Raw genomic sequence first — 7,557 nt, forward strand, 5'->3', positions numbered from 1 at the left:
ACAGCTGCATTTTACCAGGTGTATCCTCCCAATTAGTACACACCCACTAATTTAGGCCTTTTTCAGGATGCAGACTATAAAATGCAAACATATGCACTCACAGATCACCCGCACAAGATACAGCGAGCCAGGGTAAGCGCAATTTCCTACACAGAAACATTACTGGTGACAAATGTTGTTTGTCTTGGGTGGAGGAGAGCTAGTATGGTTAGGAGAACCAAGTTGCATCTTTGGACTTGAGCAGACCTGGACTTAAACACTCAGCTTGGCCACAGACTCACCAAATGGCCTTGGAGAAGTCACTCTGTCAGCCTCAGCTCCTGAACTGTGTAATGAAAACAATAACATTTAGTATTTAGACAGGACGTTTCCTATGTGCGCAAGTTGTTACACCCATTATCCTAATGATTTTTACAACAGCTATGTAAGGTAGGCCAGCATTAGCTTCATATTTCAGATGAAGGGCAGATGGCGGCCCTCCTAAGCCCCACCCTCCCCTAAGCATATGGCAGAGATGAGATGGCTTATTCCTGGAAGTCACAACACTTGCAAACACTAGTGACAGCAGAAAATCTCACAGAGAAGTTGGAAGAACACATCAAAAGAACTGTATAGCAAGGAGACACGAGTACTATGAAGAAATAAAGAGGCCTTACCACTTTGCCCCGAGGAGATCTGCTTTCCAGAGGACAAGGTCAACCACTAGCCCAAAACTACAATGGCGCCATCACACAGGTCTGCTGTCCTGAACTAACGTGCCAAAGTAACTAAAAAGACCCTCCATTCGTGAGGCAGCTCTCTTAAGATACATGCAAGCGAGAAACATTTGATGCTAGCTCCTATGCACTGTCACACTTTCCATCCCCCTCTTGAGAGAGGGTTGGTTCCTAAGAAGTGCATTGGGAGCCTAAGAATTTGAAGTATTTCCCCAGCCCTTTTAATGAAACACACACCCATGGGCTCGGGAGTTATGAAGAAGAGCCACGATGTTTACCCTACCCCTCTAGAGACCTTCACTCTGCTAGGTAGAAGAAGCCAGCTTCAGGATGTGACCAGCTGAGCACCCAGACGTCCCACCTTCCCTCAGAAGTATTCACAGTCAAAATGGCAGAGAACGCTGCTGTTCACCCCCACTGCCAGAAGCAGCCCCAGAAGCTGCTTCACACAGTGTGAACTGCAGGTTGCCAACTTTCCCTGTAGTCTACCTCTCCTTTGGGGTAAAGGCCAGAAAGCCAGGAAATGTGCTATGGAGGCTGAAGGGTCCTCCCTGCACCATTTTTTCCTAAGACAGCTGGAATTACTCCACACTGTAAACCCTCTTCAAGCACCACCATCCAACCACCCTAAAAAGAAAAGACATCCTTAACAGCCACCCTTTCACTGCTTAAAAATAAAAACACATAAACAGCCTGACAGAGCAAAATCTTAAGCGATCAGAGGGGAAACCTGGCAGGAGCCATGAGAAATTGCCAAGTAATGTTTTTGCCCTGATCTATGGGCAAACAGAACAAACAGATGTTTGGAGACTGGAAAGGAGCAACCAACCTGAAGCAAAATCCCCAGGCACAAAGCCAGAGATCCAGCCGAGGAGGTGGCCAGTTGGGGGAGGGCTGAGGGAGTGCAAAGGCTGATCTACCCTCTGCATTTTTACAAAGGGCCGGAAGGCGAGCCTGAAGAGCCATCCACTGAGGAGGGGCGGTGGGAGGAGAGCGATCAAGCAAGGCAAGGCCGACCAGAAATGTACTGGGGAGGGGGCGCACGCCTTCAAGAACGCAGCAGTGCCCAGACCCCAACTCTTGCTCCCCCCACCCGCCTGCCTAAGAAAAGCCCCCAATCTCGCCGCGCCAGCTAGGGAAGAGGCCCCCAGCGCCCTTCCAGCGGCAGCACATGGGAGCCCCCCAAGAAGCCCCCACCCCAGGCTGCTTCCCGGCGTCCTCGGGGGCTCCCCTCTACCTGCCCCTGGCCAGCAGCCAGCCAGGAAAGGAGGAAGCCCGGCCGGCCAGGCACCCGGCTGGCTGGCTGGCAGGCCCCGGCCCGCCCGCTCCAAGGACACGTGTCCCAGCCGGGCGGCCCCACCGGGGAGGGAGAAGCAGCCAGGCCCATGCGGCGGCGCCTGCCGCCAAATGAGCCGCGGCGAAAACGACGCGCCGCGCACGGCTCGCTCGGGTCCCCCCACCCCCACCGCGGACCGTACCGGATCGGAGCTGGGACGAACACGTGGGCCAGGGCCGGATCGCAGAGGCCGACGCCGAACCCCGGCAGCAGCAGCCGCCAGCCGAGGAGGGAGGAGAAGAGGGAGGAGCCGCGGAGGGGCCGACCCAGCAGCGGCCTAGGGCTGGGCGCAGCCAGCCAGCCAGCGCGGCGAAGAGCGAAGGAAGGCAGGGGGAGCACGTGGGGCTGGTGGAGAGGCCGGGCGGCCCTCGGGCCTAGGGAGGAAGAAGGGCCGGGCCGGCCTTTGCTTTCCGGAGCCGGCTGCAAACAGGGCCCAGCACCAGAGGAATGCGACACCCACAGGGTCACCCGACGCCGCCGCCACCCCGCCTTGGAGTCCGGTTTATGCAGCCTCCCCCCACGTGCGTGCAATGGGGAATAGAAAGGATGCCTTGGCGCACGCCTGCTTGCAAGTTGCGGGGCCCCGCTCCTTGCCCGCAGAGCCGAACTGGAGTCGAGAGCTTGGGATCCCTAGAAACACTCGGTGCATGCAGCACTAGTAACAGGCAGACCCTAAGTCTGTAGTGCGAGGGGGAGGCGGGCGCCGCGCAATGCTCCAGGCACCTAAAGGCACGCACTCCAAATCCCCGCGAGGCAGGAAACCAGCACTCTATCGAAATGAAGCGGATCAGGGGGGAAAGAATGTTCAGCCTTATTGAGAACTATCTTCGGATCCTAAATATGGTTACTCAGAGGAAAGTCGTGGGAGAGTTCAGTACAAGTTACTCCCAAGTAGATATGCACAGGATTGCTACATGGGAAACGTTTTCAGAGGAGAACCTCTGTTGTTGCATAAGATAGATATTTGAAGGTCACACATGTATGGTTAAAGGAGCCTTGGCCTGCAATCCGATACATACTTGCCTGAGAGTAAGCTCAACTCAGTGAGACTTGCTTCTGAGTAAACACATAGGACTGTGGGGATGCCAAAAAACCTAGGACAAAAAGATGGATTCCTATATATACAAAAGATCTGTGCCAGAAGATCTGAGGACATCCACCAGTGTTCCTTCTAAGGCGTGCACATGATCACAAGCTTTTTGATGTCCGCTCAGTTAATTTTAGATCCCACTCAAGAAGGCCCCATTCTGAATGTACCTGCACAAACACTGCCTTGAGACTGCCACCCAGAACAAAACTCATTTTGCACTTTCACATGTATATATGCAGCACAGATCTTAATCCCCATTACTTACAGAAGGCAGGACTAGTCATTGTTCTGGATTAAATTACCAGGATGTGGCACAGTGAATCTAAGGACACATCACAACTCACAATGTTTTTGGAATAGTATAGGGGGGTAGGGTAACCAAGGAGGATGGTGAAATTCAACTGGAAGGAAGGAGAGCTAATCTCACAGATAATATGAGTGCAGAGAAGGCTCAACTACAAAAGATCTGGCACTGCTAAACTTGGTTATGGGTTGGATCAAGACCCTTATTTATATACTTCCTCCCCAGTGTTATTTATATCTGAATGGAATATGATTTGCAAAATGAAATTGTGAGCTGCAAGCATCAGACGGATGCTTTATAACCTTATAAAAGTTTGCCCCTATATTTCATGCAGCTGAATCAAGCTCTGAAAATGCAGCAGGTAGTAATGGGCAGATTGCAGCTTCCAAGTCCCAAGAAAATATAACCCTGTAAAAACACGGGCTGCCTATAAGATGTAGGCTCCTTTAGACTTGGCTGTGAGATGTCCTATATACACCAACAGAAAATGCTATAGGACCCAAGACTGCCTATACTCAGTGACCCAGGATAACATCTGAGCCTCATATATATTGAATTAAACACGACCAATGCCAGAAATGGAGCTGACAGAGCTGTCTGCAACATTTAGACCCTGCAACTTTTTGCACAAGAATGTGGCAAATGCCTCCTAGACAGTGTGCATATGAGATATCCTGATCTTAAAGATTAGAGGGGAGGGAACATGAACAAGGTTACATAGAACTGCATTTTAAACAGCCATGTATATTATATTGGACAAGAGCTGGCCTTAACTTTCAAGACGTTTTAAACATGAAGTATAGCTTTGAGCTGTCACTCTACAGATGTTGGATCATTATATATAGATCAATCGAGTTCAATCCAGTACTTCTGTAATTCCACAGATAGTCTGGATGCACAACATTTTAAGCACTATGGACACAATGTTGGCGATAGAGCTGGTATGAATGGAGACAAAACATCAAAAAGAAAAAAAGGTTGAGGCTTAGATTCAAGCTCCAGATTATCATAGAGCTTTGGGTTCTTTAACTAAGACCCTTTGGTTTCTAGGAACAGAATTTCATATCTTAAATGCTTTAATTCAAAGGAGGAAAGGATTTCTACCCTACAGATGCTTGTGGGGGCAGACAGCTAACTGTAGGGTTGGCAATGCTGCATGTGGATTCATTAATCACTTTTGAAGTAAAATGTTATTCACAATTCTTGGTTTAATCATTTGTGTATGGAATTAGGGCATTGGACCCACACACACAGTATAAGAAAGTGGTTAGTTGCAAAACACAGCCTCTGCCCAAGCTTGGGTTTAAGGGCCTACTGATACTGCTGCAAGAATGAATGTGTTTGTAGGTACAGCTTGGGAGGCCTAGCAACTGAACCAAGGCCACCATACAAAGCAACAGTTTTACATCTTAGAGATCAAGTCCCTACAGGTATGTGTGTGGGATGGGGAAGGTTCAGGACTTTCTCCAAAAGAAGATTATGTACAAGACTGGACTTTGCCCTTAGCAGTGCTATGTCAAGGACATATTTGCTTGCAAGATTCAGGGATCTTCAGGGCTGAATTCAGAAGAGGAAAAAGCAAAGGCATAAAGCTGCGCACCAAAGATACCCTCTAGGTCGACGATCCAGATTTGATCGTGAGGTTCTAGCCGCCTAGACGGGAGAACAAAAAGTGAAGAGCTGGCCGGAGGAGGGGGGGCACGCCTAAATCCCCCACAAGAGAGATCGTCAGGAGCATACTACCCCGTTTTAAGATTAAAAAAATAAAATTAAAAAGATGGCAGGGGCTCGTGTTATCGGCAGCCTCTTGACCCCAGCTAGAGACAACCGAGGCAGGGCGGCCACGGGCGAGAGACCCTCTGCCCATGCTCAGAGACACTCCTCCTCACTGACACGTGGCTTCCAGGCAGAGCCAGGAGCACCCCCCGTCCGCCCGCGCTCGAGAGCGCAGGGCCAGCGCAGAGGCCGGGCCGCTGCATCAGGGCAGCCTCGAGGGCGGCCGGTTGGATAGGAGGAAAAGGAGAAAGAGGAGCCCGACTCGGCTCCCTCAGAGACTGGAGAGGGGATGGCGCCTGGTTGCCCGGCCCTGTCGGGGTCTCCCCCCACGTGGTGCTGAGGCAAGGCCTGGAGAAAGGCAGGCGAGAGGAGAGGCAGCAATGGCGGCCAGAGCCCAGGCGGGGCGCGGCGTGGGGGGGAGAGAGGGGGGCGCCCGGGCAGCGGGGGGAGAGGACGGCACGGCCCCGCCCCCCGCGCGCGCCACCCCCGCGCGCCGCGCCGCCTCCCCCCACCCCCCGCGGTTACCTTCAGTCTCCTTCAGTCCGGGGAGCGGCAGGGCCCGACGCAGCCGCAGCGCAGCCCAGCACGACCATTTCCGGAGCCGCTCCGAAGGGAGGGGCGGGGCAGAAGGGTGGAGGGAGGAGGAGGGGGCGGGCCGGTCACGGGGCGAGGGCGTGGGGAGGGGGGCGGAGCTCATATGAGGCCTCGCTGAGAGCAGGAAGGAGCCCCTGGTCACGTGGCCACGGCCATGCTCTTTCCTTCCCCGGCCCTGGGGGCGGAGGAAGGTCGGTCAGGTGATCGCCCTCGCTCCGAGTCACGCTCTCGCTTTTTTTTTTTTTTTTAAGGAATTTTCCTTTTCCACGTGACCACCTTCTACGTCGCGCGACCTAAGTTCCGCTTCCGTTTTATTCTTTTTTTTAAAAAGTGTCTTCCGCCGTTTGCTGGCAGGCCTTGGGCCCGAATGACACGTGTTGGCGGTGGGGACGGAAGGGCAGTGGGCAGCCGGATGTTCCCTCGGGCTCTGGGGGCGCGCTCAGAGGGGAGCCAGGCTTCAGGATCTCCCTTTCTTTCTTTCTCTCCCGCCTGCCTCGTGGCTGTCTCCAGCCTTCGACCCCCCAGTTCTTCACGTGTCGCAGGAGGCCACTACGACGGCGGCGGCCCCGTTTCCTTTCCTCCACCAGCAACCCCCCCCCCCAAAAAAAACCACGCTCTGATTCCTTGCGGTACTCTACCAAGGATAGCTACGTGGAACCTCCATGTGCAGGGGCATGTAGCGCTGAAGATTAGTTCCTGGGGAGAGAGCGCGGAGAGAGGACTATTGCCCTCGTGTCCTACTTGTGGGCTTCCTAGAAACATCTAGTTGGCCGCTGGTGGGAATACGGTGCTGGGCCCGGCAGGCCTTAGCTGTGATCCAGCCGCTCTCCAGTCCCTGCTAGTACGGGTCGGTGGCTACGCTTTGCTTATGGGGCGGGGGGATGAGCATGAAATGGGTGCCCACTAAATCAACAGCAAGAAAATACTCAAAAGTCCTGCGAGGCTGTGGCGTGGGCGTGAATGGGCAAAATAAAAGAGTTATTTCCCTGAGGGGTACGCGAAATGGAAAGAGGTTGGTTAATCTTGAAGCACAGTTGACCAAGTTACAGTCCTGGGAAGCGGCGAGAGAGGCTTGAGGGTGAGAGGAAAGCGTCTGCCATAGCTACCTCCGTCTCGCTGGGGAGTTCCTTCTGTCCTGGGAGCTCAAGCGTGAGGATGAAGCGAGCTCCTGTCCTGAGGCGCGCCTGGGCAGCGTGGGGCGTCCGACGATGGTGAAGTGCAAATGCAAAGATACCCCAGGCCGAGTGCGGGCTTGCAAGACTGCTAAAAAAAATGGGGGGTCGACGAGGAGTGATCCGATGTTGGGGGGGTTATATGCAAAAACATACCCTGAGGCTAGTGGAGAGAGACTAGTAAAAGGTCTCCGCTAAGGGATTCCTGATGGGTTTAGGAGTTCCTGCAACAGATAAGGTGTGAGCAGTGATTACTGATTAGATTGGGTGGCTCCCTTGTATGATTAAAAAAAAAAGGGGGGGGGGGTTCATGAAAGAGTGATCGCCTTGGGCAATCACCTGAATAGAGATGGGAAGGAGGCACATCACACATTATGGCATATGCTTGCTGGTACTGATAACTACGGGAGGTAATACCTACAGGAGGAAGAGATCTCACATTCCTTTCCCTTTTGTCTCTTTTCATCTCTAATGAATTCTGCCATGCAGCTCCCTCTCTGCCTATGCTCTGATTGCAATCACAGAGGGGCATTTCCTTTAGCCCATTGCAAGTCGTTTGCAAGTTGACC

At 53.0% G+C, this 7,557-nt stretch overlaps 1 protein-coding gene across 17 annotated transcripts in view; it reads right to left on the bottom strand.

Annotated features, from left to right (window-relative positions):
- Positions 1–5,885, bottom strand: part of EIF4G1 (eukaryotic translation initiation factor 4 gamma 1) — a 104,778-nt gene extending 98,893 nt beyond the window's left edge. For 8 of the 17 annotated variants that reach the window (XM_053306688.1, XM_053306686.1, XM_053306683.1 and 5 more), the window contains exon 1: positions 5,748–5,884. The gene's annotated coding sequence lies outside the window, so the exon portion shown is untranslated. Of the gene's footprint in view, positions 1–281; positions 326–5,747 lie in introns of all 17 variants that reach the window. The other 9 variants (XM_053306676.1, XM_053306679.1, XM_053306678.1 and 6 more) reach the window with 4 other exon arrangements.
- Positions 5,886–7,557: the final 1,672 nt, after the last annotated feature.

This window comes from Hemicordylus capensis, chromosome 3 (assembly GCF_027244095.1).
Source record: "Hemicordylus capensis ecotype Gifberg chromosome 3, rHemCap1.1.pri, whole genome shotgun sequence".
NCBI classification, from domain to species: domain Eukaryota; kingdom Metazoa; phylum Chordata; class Lepidosauria; order Squamata; family Cordylidae; genus Hemicordylus; species Hemicordylus capensis.